Genomic DNA, 26,797 nt, shown 5'->3' with positions numbered 1-26,797 from the left:
AAAATTCCTTTAAAATTTTAAAAGAAATCTCATTATAAAGTTATTTATAAAGTGAAAAATCTCACATCCCTCCTCACTTTTAAAAAACTAGTTGATATCTAGAACTACGGATGCAATGCAATTTTCTGTCTGCAATGGAATTGTAATATATTTTTTTGAAGAGGTAAAACATTTCAATTTTTTGATACTAGGTTTACTATTAAACTTTCCCACCCTTGTTATATTTTTAAAACTGTAGCTAGCAGTCCAGTGGGACCTACAAAGAAAGAGGTTTAAACTTTCCTATTCATTCTTTTAAAATTTTTTTAATTTTAAAAATATTTTTTAAAATTTATTAATTTTTAATGCTTATTGATTTTAGGGGGAGGGGAAGCAAGAGAGGTAGAGAAATATCGATACAAGAGAGAAACATCAATCAAGTTCCTTTCATACACACCTTTGCCAGGACTGAACCACAACCCAGGCATGTGCCCTGACCAGGAATCAAACCTGCGATCTTTAGGCTTGTGAGACGACACCCAGCCAACTGAGCCACACCAGCCAGGGCAAAGATTTGTATTCATTCTTAATTTCCCGTACTAGACAATACCTTTTAAATCAAAATATTGCTTGTCTTACAGAGGTGAATACATTGAAATAACAAATTTAATGTAATTTAATGTTCTGATATTTAGGTTCTAAGTTGTCTTTTGAAAGAGCAATATTGGTAAATTTCAAGTTTATAAGCTGTAGGTCTTTGTGGAAAAAAAAAAAGTCACTTAAGTGTAATCTCTTCTGGGAAATTCCTCTAACACTCAGGCAGAGAACTAGTTGATGCTTCCAGTGATTACACACGATTCAACACATACTTAAAGGATAGAAAAGATTAAAGAATAAACTCTAAGCAACAGTGGTCTAAGTTGGAATATGTCTTTTAATGGTTGGATAAAAGCTAGAATTCATGGTTCCCATGCAGCTAGAGAGCTCTTTTTGATCTACATTCAGCCTGGAAGTGGTTCTCTTCTTAATATACAGGGAAGAGGCTATTAATGTCCTTCCATCATAAAACTCAGTGGACAGAAGTAATAGAATTGAAAATTGAAAATTCAGGTTACAATTTGTAGAAAAGGAAAATGAACATTGAATGACTATGTACTTTGTGATACAAATTTTGCTAGATACTATTGTTAAGTTTAACTCTCAGAACCATTTTGAGGCGGTTTAATATCCCTACAGATAGGGTAAAAACAATATGTGAAACAACGTCAATTAGGAAAATGAGCTCAATTTTGAATACGTTAGAAACTTGTGGAATTTTCTGGGGAGTAATCAAGAAGACACTTCAGCTCAGGAGAGAGATCTAGGCTTAAAGTTTTAAGCTACTTAAATTCCCAGGGTTGTTGGACTTGCAAAATATACCAAAATGTGTTTATTTACAAATATAGGAAGGATGCTGGCTGAAGGGAGCTATAGTTGGAGGCATGATTCAGTCTGTCCTTTGAAAGGTACTATCCACATTGGCTGCGTTTTCTTCCCAGAAACTAAGCTTCCTTAAAAATTTTCTCCCTGACCGTATCACACATCTTATTCATTTTTATGGATAGCAGCTTAAAGTTGTTTTTAGTTATGCATATAAATATTATCTGCTGGTGTAGAGAAGTCCTTTAACTCCATTTTTAACTAATTTAGTAAATATCTTTTCCTTTTTTAAAAAATATTGCGATTAGATTTTTTTTGGTATGTTTTACTATTACATTTGTCCCATTGTTTTTCCCCATTGCTCTCCCCTACCCTGCTTCACCCTTCTCCCACAGTCAAACCCCACCCTGTTTCCATGTCCATAGGTCATTTATACTAGTTCCCTTGACTAGACCCTTCCCATTCTTTCCTCCTTTTCCCTCTTCCTTCTCCCCTCTGGTCACTGTCAGTCTGTTCCTTGTTTACATGCCTCTGGTTCTATTTTGCTCGCTTGTTTGTTTTCTTCATTAGTTTCCTGTATTAAGTGAGATCATATGGTATCTGTCTTTTGCCACCTGGCTTATTTCACTAAGCATAATACTCTTCTGTCCATCCTGGTTGTTTCAAAAGGTAGTAGTTCTTTCTCTCTGCTACACAGTATTCCATTGTGTAGATGTACCACAGTTTTTGGATCCACTCATCTACAAATGGGCACTTAGGTTGTTTCCAGCACTTGGCTATTGTAAATACTGCTGCTATGAATATACGGGTGTGTAGGTTCTTTTGAATTAGTGTTTCAGGATTCTTCAAGTATAATCCTAGCAGTGGAATTGCTGGATCAAAAAGCAGTTCCATTTTTAGTCTTTTGAGGAAATTCCATACTGTTTTCCATAGTGGCTGCACCAGTCTGCATTCCCACCAACAGTGCAGTAGGGTTCCCGTTTCTCCACATCCTTGTCAGCACTTGTTGTTTATTGATTTGTTTATGATGGTCATTCTGACAGGTGTGAGGTTTTATATTATTGTGTTTTTAATTTGCATATCTCTGATAGGTAGTAATGTTGAGCATTCTTTAATGTGCCTATGGGCCCTCTGTATGTCCTCCTTGGAGAAATGTCTGTTCAGGTCCTTTGCCCATTTATTTTATTTTATTTTTATTTTTATTTTTTTTAATTTTATTTTTATTGCTTTTCTATTACAATTGTCCCATGTTTTCCCTCATTGCTGTCCCCCAGCCAGCCCACCCCTGTCAATCCAGACCCCGTTGTTTATCTTCATGGGTTATATATATTAGTTCCTTTACTAAACCTTTCACCTCCTTACCCCATCCCCTCTGTGCCCCCTCCCCCCTGGTAACTGTTACTCTGTTCCTTGTTCAGTTTTGTTCATTTGTTTGTGTTGGTCATTAGTCTCCTGTATCAGGTGATATCATATGGTATTTTTCTTTCATTGCCTGGCTTATTTCACTAAGCATAATTCTCTCTAGTTCCATCCATGTTGTCGCAAATGGCAGGATTTCTTTCTTTCTGCTGCATAGTATTCCATTGTGTAAATGTACCACTGTTTTTTGATCCGCTCACCTACAGATGGGCACTTAGGTTGTTTACAGAACTTGGCTAATGTAAACAGCATTGCTATGAACTAGGGGTGCATAACTTCTTTTGAATTGGTGTTTCAGGATTCTAGCAGTGGAATCACTGGTTCAAAAGGCAGTTCCATTTTTAGTTTTTTGAGGAAATTCCATACTGTTTTTCATAGTGGCTGCACCAGTCTGCATTCCCACCAACAGTACACTAGGGTTCCTGTTTCTCCACATCCTCGCCAACACTTGTTGTTTGTTGATTTGTTGATGATGGCCATTCTGGCTGGTGTAAAGTGGTATCTCATTGTGGCTTTTATTTGCATCTCTCTGATGGCTAGTGATGTTGAGCATTCTTTCATATGCCTGTGAACCCTCTGTATATCCTCCTTGGAGAAATGTTTGTTAGGTCCTTTACCCTTTTTTAATTGGGCTGGCTGTCTTCTTGGTGATGAGATATGTAAGTTCTTTATATATTTTGGAGATCAATCCCTTATCTGATGTATCATTGGCAAATATGTTTTCCCATACAGTTGATTCCCTTTTCATCTTGCTGATGTTTTCTTTTCTTAAACAGAAACTCTTTAGTTTGATGTAGTCCCACTTGTTTATTCTTTCCTTTATTTCCCTTGCCCGAGGAGATATAATGGTGTAAATATTGTTACGTGGCATATCTGAAGTTTTCCTGCCTATGTTTATCTAGGATTTTTATGTTATCACGTCTTACATTTAAGTCTTTGATCCATCTTAAGTTTATTCTGGTGTGTGGCTTAAGTTGGTAGTCTAGTTTCATTTTTTTGCACGTCCCTGTCCAGTTCTCCCAGAACCATTTGTTGAAGAGGCTCTTCTCTTTCCTCTTTATGTTTCTTCCTCTTTTGTCGAATATTAGTTGACCATAGAGACCTAGGTTTATTTCTGGGCTCTTTGTTCTGTTCCATTGATCTATATGTCTGTTCTTATACCACCAGTACCATGCTGTTTTGATTACAGTTGCCTTGTAGTATAGTTTGATGTCAGGTATTGTTATTCCTCCTATTGGGTTCTTCTGTCTCAAGATTGCTGTGGCTATTCCAGGTCTTTTTTGGTTCCATATAAAGTTTTGAAGTATTTGTTCTGGTTCTGTGAAATATGTCACTGGTATTTTAATAGGGATTGCATGGAATCTATAAATTGCTTTGGGTAGTATGGACATTTTACTGAAGTTGAGTCTTCCCATCCATGAACGTGGTATATGACTCCATTTATTTGTATCTTCCTTAATTTCTTTCTTCAGGGTTATGTAGTTTTCTGAGTACAGGTCTTTTCCCTCTTTGGTTAAATTTATTCCTAGGTACTTTATTTTTCTTGTTGCTGTAGTAAATGGGATTTTTTTCTAGTTTCTATCTAATATTTTATTGCGTTTGATTTCTGAATATTGACTTCTTACCCTGCTATTTTGCCAAGTTCACTTATTAGGTTAAGTAGTTTTTTTGTGGCACCTATAGTGTTTTCAATGTATATTCTCATGTCATCTGCAAATAATGACAGTTTTACTCCTTCTTTTCCAATTTGAATGCCTTTTATTTCTTTTTCTTGTCTGATTGCTGTGGCTAGAATTTCCAAGACTATGTTGAATAGGAGTGGAGAGAGTGGACATCCTTGTCTTGTTCCTGATCTCAGGGGGAATGCTTTCAGTTTTTGTCCATTGAGTACGATGTTGGCATTGGTTTTCTTGATATGGCCTTTATTATGTTGAGGTATGCTTCCTGTATTCCCAGTTTGCTGAGTGTTTTAATCATAAATCTGTGTTGTACTTTATCAAATGCCTTTTCAGCATCTATTGATATGATCATGTGGTTTTTGTCTTTCATTTATGTGGTGTATTACGTTTATTGGTTTGCGAATAAACCATCCTTGCATCCCTGGGATGAATCCCACTTGATTGTAGTGTATGATCTTTCTAATGTGTTGCTGGATCCAGTTTGCCAATATTTTGTTGAGGATTTAGCATCTATATCCATCAAAAATACTGGCCTGTAATTTTCTTTCTTTCTTTGGTCTTGACCTAGTGTTGGAATTAGGGTAATACTGGCTTCATAGAAAGAATTTGGGAGTCTTCCCAATTCTTGGATTTTTTGGAATAGTTTGAGAAGGACAGATGTTAATTCTTCCCTAAATGTTTAGTAAAATGTGCATGTGAAGCCATCCAGTCCAGGACTTTTGTGTGCTGGAAGTTTTTTTTATTACTGTTTCAAATTCACTCTTTGTTATCAGTCTGTTCAAGCTTCCTGCTGCTTCTTGATTTAGTTTTGGAAGATTATATGTTTCTAGAAATTTGTCCATTTCATTTATGTTGTCAAGTTTTTTGCCATATAGTTGTTTGTAGTAATTTGTTAGCAATCCTTTGTGTTTCCGTGATATCAGTTGTGATTTCTCCTCTTCTGTTTCTAATTTTGTTTATTAGGTCTTCTCTCTTTTTCTTGATGAGCCTGGCTAAATGCTTGTCAATTTTGTTTATCTTTTCAAAGAACCAGCTCCTACTTTCATTGGTCTTTTGAACTGTTTGTTTAGGCTCTATGTCATTTAATTCTGCTCTGATGTTGATGATTTCCTTCCTTCTACTTGCTCTGGGCTTTGTTTGTTGTTGTATTCTAGTTCTTGTAGCTGTAGGGTTAGGTTTTTTATTTGAGATTCTTCTATCCTTTTCAGGTAGGCCTGTATTGCTATGAACTTTCCTCTCAGGACTGCTTTTGCTGTGTTCCATAGGTTTTGGGCTGTTGTGTGCTCATTATCATTTGTTTCCAGAAACTTCTTGATTTCTTCCTTGATGTCATTGTTAACCCATTCATTATTTAATAACATGTTATTCATTCTCTATGAGTTTGAATATCTTTGAATTTTTTCCTTGAGGTTGATTTCTAGTTTCAAGGCATTGTGGTCTGAGAAGATGCTTGATATAACTGCAATTTTCTTGAATTTTTGAGGCATGTTTTGTGTCCTACTATGTGGTCTGTCTTCGAAAATGTCCCATGTGCATTTGAAAAGAATGTATATTTTGCTTCTTTGGGGTGAAAATCTCTATATATAATCAACGAAGTCCATTTGTTCTAGAATGTTGTTCAATGCCTCATAATCCTTGGTGTTTCTTTTTTTCGAAGATCTGTCCATTGTTGACAGTGGGGTGTTAAAAGTTCCCTACTATGAATGTATTGCTGTTGATATCTTTTTTGTAGTCTTCAAATATTTTCCTTATATATTTCATTGCACCTATGTTGGGTGCATATATGTTTATCAGGGTTATATCTTCTTGATGTATTGTTCTCTTAAGTATTATAAAATGTTCTTCTTTGTCTCTTTTTATGGCCTTTGCTGTGAAATCTGTTTTGTCTGATAGAAGTATTGTTACCTCAGCTTTTTTTTCATGTCCATTTGCTTGGAATACTTTTTTCCATCCCTTCACTTTTAGTCTGTGTAGATCTTTTGTTTTGAGGTGTGTCTCTTATAGACAGCATATATATGGGTCATGTTTTTGTATCCATTCCGCTACCCTATGTCTTTTGATTGGAGCATTTAATCTATTTACATTTAAGGTTATTGTTGACAGGTATTTATATTCATTTTCCTCTGTACCTTTGTTCCTTTCCCTCTCTCTCTTTTTTACAGCATTCCCTTTAGCATCTCTTCCAGTGCGTGTTTGGTGGCGATGTATTCTTTTAGTCTTCCTTTGTCTGGGAAACTCCTTATTTCACCTTCCATTTTGAAAGAAAGCCTTTCTGGGTAAAGTAGTCTTGGCTGTAGGCCTTTGTTTTTCATTGTTTGAAATACCTTTTGCCATTCCCTTCTGGCTTGTAGTGTTTCTGTTGAGAAATCAGTTGATAGTCTTATCAGGGCTCCCTAGTATGTTATTTGCTGTTTTTCTCTTGCTACTTTTAGGATTCTCTATCTTTCAGTGTTGCCATTTTAATTATGATGTGCCTTGGAGTAGGCCTTTTTGGGTTCATCTTCATTGGGACCCTCTGTGCTTCCTGGACTTGCATGACCTTTTCTCTCAACAAGTTAGGAAAATTTTCTGTCATTACTTTTTTAATCAGGTTTTCTATTTCATGCTCCTCTTTTTCTTTTATCCCTATGATACGGATATTTTTTCATTTCATGTTGTCCTGCAGTTCTCTTAAACCATCTTCATTCTTTTTCAGTCTTTTTTCATTTTGTTGCATTGTTTGGGATTTTTTTTCTACATTGTCCTCTAACTCAATGATTCGACCTTCTGCTTCATTTATCCTCCTTTTGATTGATTCTGCTGTGTTCTTCACTTCTGAAATTGTATTATTCATTTCTTCCTGGTTCTTATTGATAGTTTCTATGTCCTTTTTCATGCTGGTGTAGTTCTCAGTAAGTTCCTTGTAGCTTCCCTGGAGTTCTTTGTATTTCTCCTGGATTTCGTTGTAGTTTTCTTTGAGTTTGTCGAGTTCATTGAACTTCCTAATTACTGTTGTTTTGAATTTCATGTCTGATAGCTTGCTTGCTTCTATTTCATCTATTCCTCCTTCTGGGAACTCCTCCTTTCCTTTTGGTGGGGTGTTGTTTCTGTTTGGTGGGGTGTTATTCCACCTCCCCATTTTGGGCACTGGTCTTCTTTCTGTTTCTTAGATTGATCTGCTTTTATTTTCTGCCTTTATGGTGTGACCTTCTTGTATACAGTTGTTGAGCTGCTGCCTCCAAGTGCTGCCACTTGGAGGGAAACAGTCTGCTTAAGTGATTTCTACCTAGCACTTGGGATGATTCTGTACTGGGACCTAGTCCGCTGCTCTCCCAGCTCTTTCTTGAGAGCCAGCACCCAAAAATTATTACAAAGTTCCTCTAGTTCATTTAACTGTCCTTTAACCTCAGCCAGAGTCGTGTGCATTCCCTTGTGTAGGCCAAGGGCGGGTTGACCCGTTGCGCACCGGGAATGGGCGGGTCCAAGGCAAACTGGTTGCTCTCCTGTGCCGGCAGAGAGGGAGGCCTCTGCACACCAGTAAGCAGGTTTGTTGTGGGCCTATTGGGGCAGCAGGCACATTTGTTTCACGCCTGTTGGGGCGGGTCCGGGTGGTGCTTGTGCGTGGTGGCCAGCGAGTTGGTTTCACGCCTATTGTGGTGGGCCGGGGATGCCTGGGCGGAGTGGTGGCATATGCCTACATGCTGCGGCCAGCACGCTAGCCTCGTGCCCGCTGGTGTGCGCCTGGGTGGTGCCGGTGTGCGGCGGCCAGCCAGTTGGTTTTGTGCCCATTGGGGCAGGGCCACGGGCACCTGTGCATGGCGGCTGGTGCGTTGATTTTGCACCTGTTGGGGCGGGCCCGGGCGAACTGGTTGTGTTCCTGGGTGGGTGGACTGGGGCACTTATGTGTGCGCACTCGCGTGACCCACAGGGTGGGTTGAGGAGTGGGTGAGTACACTTCTGCGCCTGCGTTCCTCAAGAATTTCATCCCACTCCTAGCCTCTCCTCCCCTCTCCACAAAAAACAAAAGAGAAAAATAAAAAGGAAAAACACGTACACACACAGCAGCATGCTGTATCTTGCCTCTCAGAACCGGATGCCACCTGGCCCACTCCTGGCTCTGCCAGAGGGCAGAGCCTCTCTTTCCTCCCAATTCCTCTCTGGGGAAACCTGGGGGTCACTAAAAAATATTTGCTACTGCCAGCCACAGCTCGGGAAGCCAACCCAGTAAGAAATCCTGTCTCATCCTTTTCTCCTCTGCTATCGTCACCAGACAGATCGCTACCAGACGGTCTTCCTCTGATCCAGCAGCGCCAAGGCTCAACTTCTGCCAGTATCCAGATGTTAACTCTTTGTCCATTTTTTAATTGGGTTGTCTGTCTTCTTGGTGTTAAGTCATATAAGTTCTTTATATATCTTGGGGATCAAACCCTTATCCGAGGTATCGTTGGCAAATATGTTTACCCATACATTTGGTTCCCTTTTCATCTTGCTGATGCTTTCTTTCGCTGAGCAGAAACATTTTGGTTTGATGTAGTTCTGTTTCTTTATTCTTTTCATTATATCCCTTGCCCTAGGAGATATATTGGCAAAATATTGTTATGTGGGACATCTGAAATTTTACTGCCTATGTTTTCCTCTATGACTTTTATGATGTCACAGCTTACATTTAAGTCTTTTATCCATCTCGAATTTATTCTGGTGTATGGTTTAAGTTAGTGGTCTAGTTTCATTTTTCTACATGTCCCTGTCCAGTTCTCCCAACCCCATTTGTTGAAGAGGCTATTTCACTCCATTTTATGCTCCTTTTTCCTTTGTCTAATATTAATTGACCATAGAGACCTGGGTTTATTTCTGGGCTCTTTATTCTGTTCCATTGATCTATATTATATGTCTGTTCTTGCACCAGTACCAGACTTTTGATTACAGTGGCCTTGTTGTATAGTTTCATATCAGGTATTGTGAGTCCTTCTACTTTGTTCTTCTTTCTCAAGATTGCTGTGGCTATTCGGGGTCTTATTTGGTTCCATATAAATTTTTGAAGTATTCTAGAGCTGTGAAATATGTAATGGCATTTTAATAGGGATTGCATTGAATCTATAAATTGCTTTGGGTAGTATGGACATTTTAATGATGTTAATTCTTCCCATCCATGAACATAGTATATGCTTCCGTTTATTTGTATCTTTCTTAATTTCTTAAGTGTGCTGTAGTTTTCCAGGTACAGGTCTTTTACCTCCTTGGTTAAGTTTATTCCTAAGTAGTCTATTTTTATGGTGCTATAGTAAGTGGGATTTTTTTCTAGTTTCTATCTGATATTTCATTTTTGATGTACAGAAATGCCTTCGATTGCTGAATATTGACTTTAATTTTGCTATTTTGCCAAATTCACTTATTTGGTCAAATAGTTTTTTGGTGGAGGCAATAGGGTTTTCTGTGTACACTATCATGCCATCTGCAAATAATGACAATTTTACTTTGTTTTTTCCAATTTAGATGCCTTTCATTTCTTTTTCTCGTCTAATTGCTGTGGCTAGAACTCCCAATACTGTGTTGAAAAGAAGTGGAGAGAGTGGACATCCTTGGCTTGTTCTGGATCTTAATGTGAAAATTTTCAGTTTTTGCCTATTGAGAATGATGTTGGCTGTAGGTTTCTCATATACGGCTTTTATTCTGTTGAGATATCCTCTTTCTATACCCACTTTGCTGAGCATTTTTTATCATAAATGGGTATTGTACTTTATCAAATGCTTTTTCATCATCTATTGATATAATCTTGTGATTTTTGTCTTTCATTTTCTTTATGTGGTGTATTATGTTTATTGATTTGCAAATATTAGACTATTCCTGTATCCCTAAGATGAATCCCACTCGATTGTGGTGTATGATCTCTTTTATGTGTTGCTGGATCCAGTTAGCCCATATTTTGCTTAGATGTTAAGCATCTACATCCATCAGAAATACTGGTCTGTAATTTTCTTTCTTTGATGTGTCTTGATCTGGTTTTGGAATTAGGATAATACTGACCTCATACATGAGTTTGGGAGTCATCTCTCTTCTTGGATTTTTTTGAATTCTTTGAGGATGATAGGAGTTAGTTCTTCCCTAAATTTTTGCTAAAATTCTCCTGTGAAGCTCTGGTCCAGAGCTTTTGTGTGCCAGGAGTTTTTTGATTACTGCTCCCATTTCCCTAGTTTTTGTCGGTCTATTCAGGCTTTCTGTTTCTTCTTGATTCAGTTTTGGGAGATCATATGTTTCCAGAAATTTGTTCATTTCACCCAGGTTTTAAAATTCCTTGTCATATAGTTGTTTATAATAATTTTTTACAACCCTTTGTATTTCTGTGGTATTGGTTGTGATTTCTCCCTCTTTCATTTTTGATTTTATTTTTTTGGGTCCTTTCTCTGTCTCTCACTCACTCTCTCTTTTTTATGAGTTGGTTAAAGGATTGTCAATTTTGTGTAACTTTTCAAAGAACCAGCTCCTGGATTTATTGATCCTTTGAATGTTCTTTTAGCCTCTATGTCATTTAATTCTTATCTGATCTTGATTATTTCCTTTTTTGTACTTGCTCTGGGCTTTGCTTTTTGTTGTTCCTCTTGTTTTTCCAGCTGTAGGTTTAGGTTGTTTATTTGAGATTCTTTTATCCTTTTTAGGTAGGCCTGTATTGTTATGAACTTCGCCCTCAGGACTGCCTTCACTGTGTCCCATAGGTTTTGGACTGTTGTTTGTTCATTATCATTTGTTTCCAGAAACTTTTTTGATTTCTTCCTTGATGTCATTGTTAAATAATAGCATGTTATTCATTCTCCATGAATTTGAATGTTTTTGAGTTTTTTCCTTGAGGTTGGTTTTCAGTTTCAAGGCATTATGATCTGAGAAGATGCTTGATATGATTTCAGTTTTCTTGAGTTTGTTGAGGCTTGTTTTGTGTCCTACCATTTGGTCTATCTTTGAAGATGTTCTTTGTACACTTGAAAGGAATGTATATTTTGCTTCTTTGGGGTAAAAGGTTCTGTATATGTAAATTAACTCCATTTGATATGTAGTGTTGTTTAATGCTTCAATACCCTTGGTGTTTCTTTGCTTGGATGATCTGTCCATTGTTGACAATGGGGTGTTAAAATCTTCTACTATGAATTTGTTGCTGTTGATATCCTACTTGAAGTACTCCAAGATTTTCCTTGTATATTTTGGTGCTCCTGTGTTGGGTGCATATATCTTTACAGGGGTTATATTTTCTCGATGGATTGTTCCCTTAAGTATTATGTAATGTCCATATTTGTCTTTCTTTATGGCCTCTGTTGTGAAATCTTTTGTCTGATATAAGTGATATAATTGAAGAGATTATTCAGTTAACATTTGAAAGGTACTGTCCACATTGGCTGCTTTTTCTTCTCAGAAACTAAGCCTTCTTACAAATTTGTTTCTTCACACATCTTCTTCATTTTGATGGATAATAGCTTAAAGTTGTTTTGAGTTGTGCACATAAACTATCAGGTGGTATGGATAAGTCCTTTAACTTAATTTTTAACTAATATGGTATTTCTTTGAAAGTTTATTCTTGATTGAAGTCTTCATATACAGTTAATAGTACTGTCATAAGTAACATATCATCATAAAAAGCAATAGTTCAATAATAAGACTATGGTACTGGCATAAAGATAAGCATATATATCAATGGAATAGATTTGAGAGTACAGAAATAAACTTTTACATTTTTTTTAAGTATATTTTATTGATTATATTGTTACAATAGTTCCAATTTATTCCCCTTTGCTCCCCTCCGCCCAACACCACCCTTCCCCGACAATCCCCTCCCCAAGTCCATGCCCATGGCTCACCCTTTCATATATTCTTCTTCTTTTTTTAAAAAATAATTAATTAATTAGTTAAATATTTTAACAATAAAAAATAACAATCCCTCCCTCTCAGACTTAAGACCCTTTACAATCTTATAAAGGACAATGGATGAAGGTCTTGAGCTCCTCTAGCTGCTTCAAGCTGGACATGGTCATCGTCCTACCTACCCGTGGGTCAAGAAATCCCCAATAAGAGTAGGGGTGTGGAGGGGAGGGTGGCCTTCCCACAGGGGAAGGATCGTGCAGACTCCAGGTTGGTTGGCTGTCTCTGGACAATGACATGCTTGGTTTAACAGGCTGGCATCCTTGTTGTATTCTGGGGGCAACAGGGTTAAAGGACATCATTCAATCCATAACCACTAGATGACAAAAGACAGGTATTAATTTTTCAATGTCCCACATTAGGGAAAAGAAGGGTTTCTTTAGAGGAAGGTATGCCAGGTACATCTCACCTGTCCAAAACCCTTTTGCCCATTATACTTAGTTTGGGCTGAGGGAAATATTTTAGGTTTCCCCCCTCTCAGGCCTCTGGGCTCTTTCTGTCCAAGCCATTAGGATAGAAAAGAGAAACCAGTTTTAAAGTGAAGCCCACAGACCACCCCGTTCTTCACCAACCCAGCCACTTAGTTCAGCCAAACCATTGAGTCTCAGGAGGCAGCAATGCAGACAGGATTAAGTGAGGCCTATACGTACAGACAATCACTCAGGTAATGAGATCGTATGCTTATGCCCTTTGAAAACAGAAAACACATGTTAATTTATGTAACATAACCCACACACAAGTTTATAGATCTGTAGGACTGTCTTATCGGAAAGACATCCAGTTGCAAGGCATTTGACATTCTTCTTGCCTGTAAATTAAACATCTTTGATAATGCCGCAGACATAGTTTAACTTTCAAGTGAAAACAAATTTTAAATGAAAAGAAACTTTAAAGACGGTTAGCTGCACTACTTTATAGTCTACCACTGGGCATTGTGATCTTCCTTGAATCTTGATTTTTCTCCCTAAGATTACCCTCCTTGTCACTAAAGGGACTGCATTAAGTCCAATTTTTAATTTATCCTGTTCGTTTGCATAAACACAACAAGAGCAGCAAATGATCACTTATGATCTTTAGTTCTGCTTTGCTGGAACTTACGCAAGGAACATTTAGGGTGACCTTCAGTCTGCCCTTCAGGGCACAGAAGCTGAGCCACATACCTGGCATTCAGCCTTGCCTGTAAACACCTTTCTTTTCCAGGTCCTCCTGGTTTTCCATTGTGCCTTAAGGTCCCTTCTAGCCATCTTTCAGGAAAACAACCTTCATTCCTTCCCTGGAAAGATTGCTATGGACCGCTCATCCATCCAAGGTACCAGGCCTTTTATCTCGTGGACTTTTATTACCTTTGAAAGTCAGTCCCAGTTGCTCAGGGGTTTTTGGTAACAACCAAAGCCCAAGCATGTCTCCTTTAGGCATGATATTCCAGTCAAAGTCTTAGTCAAAAAAATCATTATTAACAACTGGTCTTATTAGTTTTATGCAAAGAAACTTAGGTCATTACTTACTTCTTTAGAATGCCAAATTCTGGAGGGATCAGATAGGGAGAAAATATATACAGTGTGAAAGAAAATCCTTGTCCTTCTAATATTCACTGAACTTGCATTTCTATTCTTTATATTTTAATTTTTTCCCCCCACTAAAAGTTTTTCTGTTTGTTTGTTTTTCCATTACAGTTGTCTCACTTTTTTCCCCCTCTTGCTTCTCTGCACCCTGTCCCTCCCTTCTCCGACATTCAGTCCCCACCCAGCTGTCCATGTCCATGGATCATTTATACATGTTCTTTGACTAGACCCTTCCCCTTCTTACCACTTCTCTCCCTCCCACCTCCCCCTTTGTTACTGTTAGTTTATTCCTCGTTTACATTAAACTTTTACATTTATAGTAAATTTATTTTGACAAGGGTGCCAAAAACAATTCATGAAAAAATGATCTTTTTAAAAATAAATGATGTTGGGACACTGAACTGGATATCTTTTTTTTTTTTTTTTTAGTATATTTTATTGCTTATGTTGTCACAATACTCCCAGGTTTTTTTGCCATTTGCTCCCCTTCACCCAGTACCCCCTTCCCTCTAGCAATCCCACCACCCCCTTAGTTCATGTCCATGGGTCATGCTTATAAATTCTTTGGCTTCACCCTTTCCTATATTATTCTTAACTTCCCCCTGTCTATTTTGTACCAACTAGTTTTTCTTCTTAATCCCTGCACCATTTCCCCATTCCTCCCTCTTCCCCCTCCCAGCTGATAACCCTCCAAATGATCCCCATACCTATGATTCTGTTCTTATTCTGGTTTGCTTAGTTGGATTTTGTTTTTATTTTTTAGATTCAGTTGTTGATAGTTGTGACTTTGTTGTCATTTTAATGTTCATAATTTTGATCTTTGTTTTCTTAAGTAAGTCCCTTTGCCATTTCATATAATAATAGCTTGGTGATGATGAGCTCCTTTAGCTTCACCTTGTCTGTGAAGCACTTCATCTGCCCTTCCATTCTAAATGATAGCTTTGCTATATAGTATAATCTTGGTTGTAAGTCTTTGCTTTTCATCACATTGAATACTTCTTGCCAACCCCTTCTTGCCTGCAAAGTTTCTTTTGAGAAATCAGCTGATAGTCTTATAGGCATCCCTTTGTAGGTAATTCTCTGCTTTTCTCTTGCTGCTTTTAAGATTCTCTATTTGTCTTTCACCTTTGGCATTTTAATTATGATGTGCCTTGGTGTGGTCCCATTTGGGTCTAGCTTGTGTGGGACTCTGTGCTTCTTGGACTTGTACATTTATTTCCTTCACGAAATTCGGGTAGTTTTTCTTCGTTATTTTCTCACATAAGTTTTCAGTTTCTTGCTCTTCCTCTTCTCCTTCTGGTACCCCTATGATTCGGATGTTGGCACGTTTAAAGTTGTCCCAGAGGTTCCTAAGCCTCTCCTCATTTTTTTCAATTTTTGTTTCCTCATTCTGTAGTGGTTGACTGTTTTTTCCTTTCTTATGTTCCAAATCATTGATTTGAACCCTGATTTCCTTCCCTTCACCATTAGTTTTGTGTGAATTTTCCTTGGTTTCATTTAGCATAGCGTTCACTTCTTCCCTTATCGTATTTAAGTGTATCTGTCAAGCCTGTAAGCATCTTCATCACAAGTGTTTTGAACTCTGTGTCTGTTAGGTTGACTATTTCTCGTTAGTTAGCTTGGCTATCTTCTTGTCGCTTAGTTCTCCTACTGGAACCTTGATTCATTCCCCCTCTTGTGCCATGCTTCTCTGTCTCCTCATCTTTACAGGTTCCTGTGGTTGTTTGCCTCTGTATCTTAGGTAGAGCTGTTGCTCCTGTTACATTGTAATGGGTGGAGCCTTAGGTATTCTTCAGTACAGGGTGACCCGTTTCACCATGTTGTGGTGCTGTTTGTGTGGGAGGGGTCTGAAAGGGAACGATGCCACTTGCTCAACACTCGCCCCTTTTCTAGGCACTTCTTCCACTTTGTATGGAACCGGCACCTCTCTAGCTATTGTCCTGGCTGTCATTCCCAGAGTGGGTGCGTCTGCAGACGTTCTAGGACCGTGGGCTCCTTTAAAGAAGTGGACTCTGCTGAGAGACTGGCAGTTTCTTCCTCCGCCCCAACCCCCACTGGTTTGCATGGTCAAAAGCAATGAGGCTTTATTTTGCTTAGCGCTGGGACTGTAAGCTGTGCAGTCTGGTGTGGTTTTGGGACCGCTCCCCAGGTGTCCATTCCCACTTTTTAAAATATGTGACTGTGCTTTCTACCGGTCTGCTACTGCCACTGTTGCTGCCGCCACCGCACCACATCCTCTCCACCCCTCCTGTCTGTCTGGATGAGTATTTCCTCTTTATATCTTTGTTGAACTTCCATGGAGCTCTGTTTTCTGGAACTTCTGGTTGTCTCTAGTTTTGAAGTAGTCATATTCCTTTTTAGATGTGGAAGGAGATGCAGCATGTCTGTCTAGGCCTCTGTCTTGGCCAGAAGTCTGAACTGGGTATCTTAATGCAAAGGAACAAAGTTGGGCCTGTACCATATACTACATAAAATTAACTCAAAATGCATTAAAGAACTAAATGTAAGAGCTAACATACTAAAAACTCTAGGAGAATAATAATAGGTGTAAATCTTTGAGACTTTGGAATAAGCAATAGTTCTTAGCAACAACATTGAAAGCACAAGCATCCACATAAAAATAAATTGGACTTCATTCAAAATGAAAATATGCTTCAAAGGACATCATCAAGAAAGTGAAAAGGCCCTGGCTGGTGTAGCTCAGTAAATTGAGTGCTAGCCTGAGAACCAAAGGGTCACTGATTGGAATCCCAGTCAGTGCTCATGCCTGGGTTGTAGGCCTGTTCCCCAGTAGGGGACGTGTGAGCAGCAACCCCACGTTGATGTTTCTCTCCCTCTCTTTCTCCCTCCATTCCCCTCTCTCTAAAAATAAATAATTAAAAATCATTTTTAAAAAGTGAAAAGAAACTCACAGAATGAAAGGAAGTATTTGCTAATCATATCTGATAAGGGAATTATATTGAGAATATATAAAGGATTCTTCAAACTCAATAATAAAAAGACAGTTCAATTCAGAAATTGGCAATGGACTTGAAAAGACGTTTTGCGAAGACAATATACAAATAGCCAGTAGGCACATGGAAAGATGCTAAAAATCATGGCTCATTAGTAAAATGTTAATCAAACCATAATGACATGCCCCTTCACTAAACCCACTGGGTTGGCTAAAATAAAACAGACAATAACAAGTGTTGATGAGGATATATGTGGTGAAATTAAAACCTCCGTCATTCTTGGTGGGATTGTAAAATGTTAGGGCCACTTGGGAAAACAGTTCGGCAGCCTCAAAAGGTTAAACAATATTTCCATTCTTAGTTTTATACCCAAAGAAATAAAAGAACATGTGCCTGCAAAAAACTAATTCACAGTAACATTATTCATAATAGTCAAAAAGTAGGAACAATCCAGATGTCAGTCATCTGATGAATGGATAAGTAAAATATGAAATATCTTTACAATGGTGTATTATTCAGCAATAAAAGTGAATGACATACTGATAAGAGATGACAACATGGATGAACCTTGAAAACATTATGTTAAGATTATACAGTCACAAAAAGCATATATTATGTGATCCCATTTATATGATTGTTCAGAAGAGGCAAATCTATGGAGACAAAAAGTAGATCAGTGGTTTCATAGACTGAGTTGGAATCATGGCTAGAATAGGGGAGAGCTGACTGCTGAAGGATACCAGGTTTCTTTTTGTAGTGATGAAAATACTCTAAAATTGACTTTGATGATGGTTGCACATTTCTGTGAATACACTGAAAACTATTGAATGGGTGAGTTACATGGCATTTGAATTATGTCTCAAAGCTATTAGAATACCAAAAAAAGAGTAATCATTCCAGTGTGATATACTGATTAATTGCAAACTAAACTATATACAGGTAGGCAAAACAATATACTGTGCTATTTTAATCACCAGGTACCAATATTTCCCTATATTTAAAGATTAACTAGATATTAATGTAAATGTATTGTTTATAATCTTATTGAAAAGTTACACATTGCATATTTCACAATTCATCAGAAACAAATCCAAATGATCCATTGAAACCATGAAAACATATATGATATCCTAGAAAGGGTTTGTGGAGTGAGAAATGAATAGGCCTGTAGGACTGTAGACAGAATATAGGGAAGAACAACATGGATGAAGGGAGAAGGCCAAGTAGGATGGTATGGGAGTCAAGGAGGTGAGAATGAATGGTAAACAGTGTTTTCCTGTAGAGATGCCACATAAAGATCATGTTCCGTGAATAGAAGGTTGCTGGTGATCATGGCAAGAGCAGTATCAATGGAATTTTAGATTGGAATGGACTAAATGAATGGACATCGTAGACTACTCTTTCAAGATTTTGGCTAAGGGTAAGAAGATGCATGTAGCAGTATGAGAGGGGGCCCCGGGACTGCCCAGATAGCACTTGATATACTACCTCTAATGTAACCAAGACCAGATGGGCATGAGTTACTAGCTCACAAAAGACCCTTGCCTGCAACATTATGGAAGGATATGAAGAAGGGATCCTTTGAGGAAAAAAGCCAAAACCTACCAAAGAATAAACAACTTGAAGCCAATAGTTGCCCCTTAAAAAAGATGCACTCCAAGCAAAACAAAAAGAAAAAGGAATACTTCAATGAAATTGAATGGATTCATGGAATACCTAAGACAAACTCATAGATGGTTCACAAGGGGGAGATAGTAGCAACAGGCAATCAGCAAGTAAGGGAAGAAGTTAAAGAAAAATAATCGCAGGGGAGGAAAATGATAAAAAACAGACAAGCAGCAAAGAAAAATATAGTGGTATATTTTCATTATAGAAAACCTGGCCATGAGATTGCAGATTGCCCAGCCACTGCTGAGAATCAAGATATGGACAGGGAAATATGTTACCGATGTGGATCTACAAGAGCACCAAATAACCAAGTGCAAGACTAAAATAGACACAGCTCTTGGTGAATTTCCTTTTGCAGAATGTTTTGTTTGTGGGGAAATGGGGCACCTATCCAGATTTTGCCCTGATAATTCCAAAGGAGTCCATGCTGATGGTAGTTGCTGCAGAGTTTGTGGCTCTGTGGAACATTTTAAGAAAAATTGCCCTCAGAGTCAGAATTCAGACTGAATGTCACACTTGGTCTCTGGGCAAAGGGAATGAGTGTGGACTATGAAGAAATTCTGGATGTGCCTAAACCACAGAAACCCAAAAGGAAAAGATACCTAAAGTTGCTAATCTCTTATAATGATTATCATAAGTTATCACTTCGTTGTTACATTCTAATCTGGTCTCCTGGAGAGGCCTAAGTTGTAGGTATCCATTTGATCTAGGTATGGTCAAATATAATAGTTTCCTGAGTTTTGTCCATCAAAGAGTATTTCTACTACATGGAAAAAAAAATCACTGAAAAAAATATAAGATGTTTGAATTGCATTCTTTAAAAGAATTTTTTAAACAGAACTTATATGTAAGTGGTTATATACCTAATTATAACAATCATCTTTTTCTTAAAAACAAAATCATGCATTCCTCTGAACCACCCATAAACAAAGGGTAATTGCTTTGCACTTAGAAATGAATTTTTGATTATACTGTTCTTTAGGTTCAAAGTATCAGTTTATAAATTGCCAGAAAAATCTGTATATTTAATATATTTAATAAAACATTTGCTAAAAAAAAGTATTTTGGCTATGGAGGACAATAGTAAGAAGAAAATGTAGGCTGAGGAAGGGCTTAAAAAAATAAGAGAATTGAGCTTACTTATGATGATCAGAAATAGAGGTTGAAAATGGGAGAAGGAATTCATGAGGCAAGACCCCAGAAGAAATGAGAGCAAAGACAGCCATCTCTTGCATTGTTTTTGTGATACAGGGATGTTTGAGGATGCATGTTATTGGGGATAGGATTGGGAAGATTTGGATACATGATAGGAAGCGGAGGGATTTGCTACTATCTGGTGCTTTCTGTTTTCTTAATAAATAGGGAGCTTGAGAGCAGTAGCCTTTTGTGCAAAATCTAACTAGGGAATCCTGGAAAGATTTCCAAACAGCAAGCATTGAGAGCTTGAGATTAGAGACCTAGAATTGATTAATAGTCGTAATAGAGGTTGAGTCTTTTTTTTTTTGTTTTTGTTTTCCCTTGCGTTTAGCTTCCCAGCTTTTGGAGTGAAAATTGAAGTGACTAAGGTTAGCTTTTGGTAGGGCAATAAGATAAAAGCACAGGATGCAGAAGTGTTGAAGTATGAGGACTATATAAGAAGAAATCAAGAATAGGAAGGGGTTGATAATTGGGATAGAATCAAGGAATTAAGGGATTAAGGAATCTTTGTGGATCTAGGTCAGTCTGTCCAATGGCAAATTAATGGCAACTGTTTAATGCCTTAATTGGATCTAGGGAGAGTTTTGCTGCTAGGGTCAGAGATTTCTCAAATTAGAAAGCACTGAACAAGGTCTGTCTGGAAAAAGTCCAGCCATTGTTAATACTGTATATAATATATTGAGAACAATTTGCCTGACATGGATGTAACCTGGCAGCCAAGGAGAATGGTGTGGAATGCACATGCGTAAGCAATGAGAACTTCACTGTACTAGTCAGTGGAGACGGAAGACACCATTGAGTGACCACATGTATTGTGTGCTCGCACCATGTTACATTGTAAGGGGCAGAGCCTTAGGTATAGTAAGTTCCGTGGACCCTTGTGGCGCTGTATGTTGGGGACGGGCCTGAGAGGGAACAATGCCACTTGCTCAACACTCTCCCCTTTTCCAGGTACTTCCCCCACTTCCGTATGGGACTGGCACCTCTCTAGCTGTTGCCCTAACTGTTGTTCCCAGAGTAGGTGGGTCTGCGGACCTTCTAGGACCATAGGGGCCTTTTAAGCAAGCAGACTCTACTGAGAGACCAGCAGTTTCTTCCTCCACTCCAACCCCCACTGGTTTGCAGCCAGAAGCAAAGAGGCTTTATATTCCCTGGCACTGGAACCATGAGCTTTGCAGTCTGGTCTAGTGCTGGGAGCACTCCCCAGGTGTCCTTCCCTACTTTTTAAAATGTGTGACTGCTTTCTTCCGGCCTGCCACTGCTGCCGCCCGCTGCTGCCTGCCGCCTGCCACCACACCACGTCCTCTCCGCCCTGGCTCCACCCTTCCTACCTGTCTGGATGAGTATTTCTTCTTTATATCTTTGTTTGTTGGACTTCCATGCAGCTTAATTTCCTGGAACTGGTTGTCTCTAGTTTTGAGGTAGTTGTATTCCTTCTTAGTTGTGGAGGGAGATGCAGCATGCCTGTCTAGACCTCCATCTTGTCCAGAAGTCTCTCTCCTTATCTTCCTTATTGTCACTTTCATTCTAATAATTTTCACCTTCATTTGTTTTCCAATTAAATTTGTTGGGGTAACATTGGTTAGTAACATTACATATAAGTTTCAAGTGTACACTTTTATAATACATCATCTGTATATTGCATTGTGTGCTTTGGCACACAAATTCTAGTTTTTTTCTGTCACTACTTGATTCCCTTTACCTTCCTTATATCTACCCCACTCCTCCTATGATAACCACCATACTGTTACCTGTATCTATTAGTTTGTTTTGTTTGTTGGTTTTACATGCCACATACAAGTGAAATCATATAGTTCTTTTCTTTTTCTGACTTATTTTGCTTAGCATGATACTCTCAAGATCCATCCAAGTTGTCACAAATGGCAACATTTTATCCTTTTTATGGCTGAGTAGCATTTCATTGTACGTACCATGCCTTCTTAATCCAGTCATCCATTGAAGGACATTTAGGTTGTTTCCATGTCTTGGCTACCATAAATAATGCTGCAATGAATGTAGGGGTTATTGTCTTAATGAATAAATGTTCAAATTTGAGGGGCAGTTACACAGAAGAGGGATTACTGGGTGATATGATACCTCTATTCTTAATTTGGGGGGAGGGAACCTCCATACTTTTTTCCATAGTGGCTGTACCAGTTTATATTCCCACTAGCAGTGTACAAGGATTCATTTTTCTCCACATTCTCTCCAACACATGTTATTTCTTGTCTTATAAGTAATAACCATTCTAACAAGTGTGAAATGCTATCTCATTATGATTTTGATTCGCATTTTCCTTCCAGCCAATGAATTTCAACATGTTTTTCTGTATCTGTTGGCCATCTGTATGTGTTTCTTGGGAAAAGTGTCTGTTCATGTCCTCTGCCCGTTTTTAAACTGGATTGTTTCTTTTTTTGTTGTTGAATTCTATGAATTGTTTATATATTTTGTTTTTCTTTTATTTAAAAATATTTTTAAAAGTTTATATTCAATATTGCTTTCAGGTGTACAGCGTAGTGGTTAGACAATCATTTACAAAGTGTTCCCTTTGATTTTTCCAGTACCCTACTGGCATGATACATGTTTCTTAACATTATAGTATTATTGCCTATATTTCCTATGCCATACTTTATATACTGAGTTAGACAACTAGTTTGTTTGGTTTTCCATAAGATGACTGTAGTAGTGCTTAGCTGTCTTTAACTTTATTTAAAACAATTTTGTTAGGTTGTATTGTGACAGCTGTTATATCAGCATGCATTTTTTAAAAAACTTATCAGAATTGGTGAGTCTTTGTGTAGCCATTTTCATGTTGAAGGTTGAAGAAAATAAGCAACATTTTTGGATTCAGGAAAGATAAAAACACAACTGAAAAGCAAAAAAGATTTACGCAGTGCATGGAGAAGGTGCTATGACTGATCAAACATGTCAAAAGTGGTTTGCAAACTTTTGTGCCAGAGATTTCTTGCTGTACAATACTCAGTGGTTGGGTAGACCAGTTGAAGTTGATAGCGACCAAATTGAGACATTAATTGAGAACAATAAACATTGTACCATGCAGGAGATGGTTGACATACTCAAAATATCCAAATCAAGTGTTGACAATAATTTGCACCACTTTGGTTATGTTAATTGCTTTGATTTGGGTTCCACATAAGCAAAAAAAACCCTTCTTGACCTTATACTATATGTGATTCTCTACTTAAATGTAACAAAAATGTTTCATTTTAAAAACAAATTGTGGGTGATGAAAAGTGGCTACTTAATAATAATGTGGAATGTGGGACAAGCGAAGTGAACCACCAATAGCCACACCAAAGACGGGTCTTCATCCTTAGAAAGTAACGTTGTGTATATGGTGGGATTGGAAGTGTGTCCTCTATTATGAGCTCCTTCCAGAAAACCAAACAACTAATTCCAACAAGTACGGCTTCCCAGTTAGACCAACTGAAAGCAGCACTCAACAAAAGGTGTCCTGAATTAATCAACAGAACACACATAATCCGTTAGGATAACAAAAGACCTCTTGTTTCTTTGATGACCCAGCAAAAACTGTCACAGCTTGTTTGGGAAATTCTGATTCATCTTCCATATTCCGAAGGCATTGCACCTTCAGATTTCCATTTATTTTTGGTCTTTATAAAGTTCTCGTAATGGAAAAAATTTCAATTTCCCAAAGACTGCAAAGGGCACCTAAAAGACAGTTCTTTGCTAAAAAGATGGAAGTTTCGTGAAGATGGAATTTCGAAGTTGCCTGAAAGACAGCAGAAGATAGTAGAACAAAATGGTGAATACACTGTTTAATAAAGTTATTGGTAAAAATGAAAAATGTCTTTTTTTTTTTTTAATTTAAAACCGAATGAATGTTTTGGCCAACCCAATATATTTTGGATATTACCCCCTTATTTGAGGTATCATTTGGAAATATTGTCGTTTTGTTTTTTTCTTAATGGTTTCTTTTGCTATGTAGAAGCTTTTTAGTTTGATATAGCCTATTCATTTTTATTTCCCTAACTTTTGGGGTCAAATTCACAAAAACTGAAACAGAACCCACAGGCTGTTCACTTATGAGGTGCTTGAATGCCCGCCACCAGGAAGCATTAACTCCCAATACCAGAGTTTGGTGAAAAGGAAAGGAATTGTTTATTTAAAGGGTATGCCAATTTAGATTAATGGTGGAATTCTGACGTTAAGTCCCACTCCCGTTAAAATCGTCGTCGTCGGCAGCCGTCCGTCTCGAGAGACGATGGTGTAGCTTCTTAAGAGTCTATCTGCACCGCCGAGAATGGTTGTGCAGTCCAACTCGGGAGTGACACGGTATCTGTCTCCTCCCGTGTTGAATCGACATCTTGTGATGATGCTGGAGTGTCCTCTCCAGTGAAGCTGAAGCTACAGAGCCTGGGCAGGGTGATATGGAGGGTCTGCTGTTGCCCATGCAGCAGACCCCCCCTCTCTTCGCAGCTGAAGGGTCCAAGGGAAAGACGGAGTCAATACAGCTTGGTTTCAGGTGCGCCGCAGGAGTTGCCGGTGTTGACTACAACGTCAAACCGCCTTAGGGACTCCGGCTCCGGATTTTCTGTCGGGGTTTACTCCCTTAGCCTTTCCCCTGAAGAGGTATGCCGCAAGGCAGCGGAGGTTTTTTGGAGTCAGAGTTTTCCTTCTCTGATGTGCCCTGACTGGAAGATCGAACCAGCGACACTTAGCTCGCAGGCCGACGCTCAATCCACTGAGCCAAACCAGCCAGGACCCCCGTTAAAATACCCACAAGCCTATGGTACTGCCTCCGCTGCCAAACTAGGCCAGAAAGTCAGAGGTACCATTTCCCTCTAGGAAAGTAGAAGTCCATGGCTCCATATTTCCCAGACTCAGACCAGGTCTCCCAGCATCTCCCATTCATCCGTGCTTGACTGGGGAGTTTTCACCTGTGTCGCAGTGTTTTTCAGGTCTTAATCCAGAACTGCGTGGCTCCTTCTTACACACCCAAACTCATGGCCTGCTGGTGGGGTCTTTCTGCTCTCTTTAAAACCATGTGCTCTCTCCCTTGCTTAATGGCTGCTGCCTTATTTTTTAATCCTGGACCTGTGAAGCAGCGGGTATGGTGACCAGTCATGGCCACCAACCAGGAATCTTGCACAGGCCCCATGAGATTTCTGTGGCCAAAGCTCCTCCCATTTCCCCTGCGCCAGGCAGCAGCTACAGCCATTTGTGTAACTAAGAAACTGGCTACCAACCATAGATATGCAAAGTAACTTACCCCTTCTCCCATTCCCCAAACCACAGGCTGTGGGGAATTTGGGGACCCCTGTTACAGAACTTCTCTGAAACCAAGGTCCATAAGTTTAGTGCCTATGCTTTCTTCTATGTATTTTGTTGTTTCAGATCTTATACTTAATCCATATTGTAAGAATGGAGTCTCAGAAGGCCATTAAGATGCGGCGAGCAGAAAAAAAGAAGTTTATTTGGAAAATCAGCAAGTGGTGAGGGAGCCCTACCGTGGGTGGTTAGGACTCTGAGCTTCTAGGGGAGAGAGGGCTTGCTTTATAGGGGGAAGAAAAAAGGGATTTTTGAGCTTAGTTGGCCGTTTCGTTATCTCACAGCTGCAGGTGTGGTGGGCTGATCAAAGTGGAATGCAGTTTTAGTTTATTTTCAGTTTGAAGCACCCCCTTATCTCTCAGGCAAGCAGGGAACTTCCAGCCTGAAACATCGTTATCTCCCAGGCAGCTGCAGGCGGGGGGGTAGGGGGCATGGGAACTGGGGATGTCATTCTAGCCTTTTTGTTTTAATAAAAGGAGGTGAGGCGTGGGGAGTTTTGGGGGGCAGCAGAGTGGTTTTGTGTGCCAGAGATCGTATGAAAGAGGGGTCGTCAACTCTCCTCTATAACGACTTCCTGCGGAGTTAGGGCAATGGGAGGGGGTTGACTGCCGGCTTGGGGTCGTCTCTTGCCATGGGTTGATATCTGAAAGATCTTAATAAGAGTATATTATGGACAGTAGAGGCTGTCATGGATTGGACCATTTTTCGAATAAAGTTAACTAGCAGTTTGAGGAAGCAAGGGCCAAGGGCGAGAAATAATAGGAGGAGAAGCAGTGGGGTTATGAGAGGCACTAGGATTGCTTTGAAGGGAGAGGAGAAGTATGAGAGGAAGGTTCCAAACCAGGATTCTCTGTATGCCCATTCCCTAGCTTGGGCAATAATGTCAATGTATTTTTTAAGTCCTTGTAAATTTTCTTCTGTTATGGCTGTATTGTTAATGTAAAAACAGCAAGTTTCATTTAGCATGGTGCAGGTTCCCCCTGCTTCAGCTGTGAGCATGCCTAGGGCCCTCCTGTTTTGGAGAACTACGTCTGCTAGGCTGTTTAGGGATTCTTGCTGTTTTTCTAGGGCTTGGAGGAGGGTGGCATTCCAAGTTTCTTGAAGAGATAAAGAGATTTATTACTGATTTCTCTAACTGGGGTATTCCTACGAACCAGAAGAAGCCTCTATATATGGAGTGCCCTATTCCCAGTTGTTCAAGGATAGGGTTGCTGTATGGATGCATGTCCGCCAAACTCAGACCTCTGCCGGTCTCATTTGTGTCAGGGATGGGACAAGAGGGAGGTCTCAAGGAAGGAGCCAAGGTTGGGGGTTGCCTCAGAAGTGGCCATTTGCTGGGAGCTTAGTATAGAGGCATCTACTAGTAGGCGCCAGTCCAGTAAGGAGGAATTAGTAGGTATGCTGGTGTACCACATAGGAAGTGATATCCTGTCCCTTGAAGGGAAATAGCAGTGCTATGTTTTGCTTTGGTGATGGCAATGCAACTGGGGTGAGTTTTGTTTTTTATTGACCGGCACCAAACATTATGGAGGATTTTGTGAAGAAATGTTTGGTTGTATCGGTTAAATCGAAAATCCATGATCTATGTAGGTGTAGCAGGAAAATCTGAAGTGTTGGTATGATTGTGAATATGGGCTAACATGTAAGGACAAGTAGGAGCTCTTGGTCAGCCTTTATAGTGTATGAAGGCTAGGTCTAGGGTGTGGTTGCAGAGAAGGGAAGGGTC

The 26,797-nt window shown here is 39.0% G+C and overlaps 1 protein-coding gene and 1 pseudogene across 1 annotated transcript in view; both read left to right on the top strand.

Moving 5' to 3' along the window:
- The window catches only part of LOC149996191 (zinc finger CCHC domain-containing protein 9 pseudogene), a 42,258-nt pseudogene extending 23,072 nt beyond the window's left edge, over positions 1-19,186 (top strand).
- The window catches only part of KPNA3 (karyopherin subunit alpha 3), a 152,373-nt gene that overhangs the window by 23,145 nt on the left and 102,431 nt on the right, over positions 1-26,797 (top strand). The gene's annotated exons all lie outside the window — the stretch shown is intronic.

This window comes from Furipterus horrens, unplaced genomic scaffold (genome assembly GCF_987537825.1).
Source record: "Furipterus horrens unplaced genomic scaffold, mFurHor1.1.pri manual_scaffold_12, whole genome shotgun sequence".
NCBI classification, from domain to species: domain Eukaryota; kingdom Metazoa; phylum Chordata; class Mammalia; order Chiroptera; family Furipteridae; genus Furipterus; species Furipterus horrens.
Note: the sequence above shows the minus strand (reverse complement) of the source record. Positions and strands in the feature narration are given on the sequence as shown.